This window comes from Budorcas taxicolor, chromosome 24 (assembly GCF_023091745.1).
Source record: "Budorcas taxicolor isolate Tak-1 chromosome 24, Takin1.1, whole genome shotgun sequence".
NCBI lineage: Eukaryota > Metazoa > Chordata > Mammalia > Artiodactyla > Bovidae > Budorcas > Budorcas taxicolor.
The window spans coordinates 32,215,850-32,217,753 of NC_068933.1; positions in this window are offsets into that span (position 1 = coordinate 32,215,850).

Consider the following 1,904-nt stretch of genomic DNA (forward strand, 5'->3'; position numbering starts at 1 on the left):
TATGGAAGATCCAGAAAAAGATACCTTGTGACTTCACCTCCGTGATGGAGGGCGGGTGGAGGGTCCACAAAAATACTGTAATGCAAACTTTCCATCCAGGGAAAGAAGGAAGCATTAAAATACTTTGTTCATTTGACAAAATGCTGAGGATACAGTGATGCCGGTATTTCAGAGGCTGCTTGGATGCCTAAGTGGGTCAAACACTATTATTTTAAATAGCGTTGAGAATCCTGTGAGGTTAAACCAAGGTCTACATAAAGACTCTTATTTTTCTCAGCCTACAGCCAATTGCTTTTGCAAAATGGAACTGGCGAGGGAAGAAATGAAAGGCAGAGGAAAATCAAACCACAGTGGGGGACCGTTCCTCTGAGTGGGCAGTGGGGATCTCCATCGATCTTTGAAACATAAAATAAAATGATCCCCCTGGAGTCTGAATCAGAGGCCAGATTTTAGAATGGAAACAGTCATTTGGAAGATGTTGCTGCACATTCCCCGTGTCGTTTGTTCTCCTGGGTAGGTGGATGTGTGAGTGTGTGTGTGTGTGTGTGTGTGTGTGTGGTGTGTGAGTTATATACAGGCTCGTACCCAGTCCATAGTATGACTACACAGTCACACTTATCCTTCTCACTTTTGACAACTTCAAATACAGGCAGCACCAAACACACACACAATAAGCCAGGCACACCCAGGAGCAGGGTTCCCCAACCCCCGGGATCCAATGCCTGATGATCTGAGGCAGAGCTGACGTGATAGTGATAGAAACAGTGCACAGTAAGTCTAATGCACTTGAATCATCCCGAAACCATCCCCCCAACCTGGTCCATGGAAAAATCGTCTTCCAGGAAAACGGTCCCTACTGCCAAAAAGGTTGGGGACCGCTGCCTTGTGGCATCTCTGTAAGCGTCATTTCGTGTATGCCATGGCACAGTTAAATTTTTAATATTTACAACAAACCTGCCGTTCACTCTCATGAAAAAAACGGATTTGGAGAGGTTAAGGAAATTGCTCACGATTTCACAGTGAAAGAGCTGTGGAGTCAGGACACAAACGCAGTCCTGACTATAAAACTCTTTGCACTGAGCCAGTAGCTTCAGACTTTGTACCCAGGTGGGTTTCAACACTACAGATGGATAGAATCGGGGGAACTGTCCCATCAGAATGTCTTGGCCAGTGTGTCTACATGTGTTGGGACCCTGCTGGACGCCGTGAAATTGAAGGTCCATGGGTCATTCCAAGAGCTGAGACTGCTGAGTGCAGTAGTTTGCACTTGTTAAACATTACAGAGTGCCCACTGCATATGAGGTACTATGGTCTCCTCTGGGCACTAAAAAGATGAGAGACATCCTGGCCCTAGCCTCAAGGAGCCTCAGTCTAGTAGGAGATAGATAAATAAGCTGATTACGATGGACTCAGGATTTATTAATGCTATTGCAAAAGTCGGTATAGGCTAGATACTGCAATGGCACCCCACTCCAGTACTCTTGCCTGGAAAATCCCATGGACAGAGGAGCCTGAAAAGCTGGAGTCCATGGGGTCACTGAGGGTCGGACACGACTGAGCGACTTCAGTTTCACTTTTCACTTTCATGCATTGGAGAAGGAAATGGCAACCCACTCCAGTACTCTTGCCTGAAGAATCCCAGGGACAGGGGAGCCTGGTGGGCTGCCATCTATGGGGTCACACAGAGTCGGACACGACTGAAGTGACTTAGCAGTAGCAGCATGCTGCAGTAACAAATTAACACAGAAATCTTGGGGGCTTAACACAACAAAAGCTTATTTTTCAGTTATACTACATCTCCATCATGGGTTGACAGGGATCGAGTATAAATTAGAATTTGACCAGAGAAGCAGAACCAGTAATATATTAATAGCAAGGCATTTATTGTAAGGTGTTGACTTAAC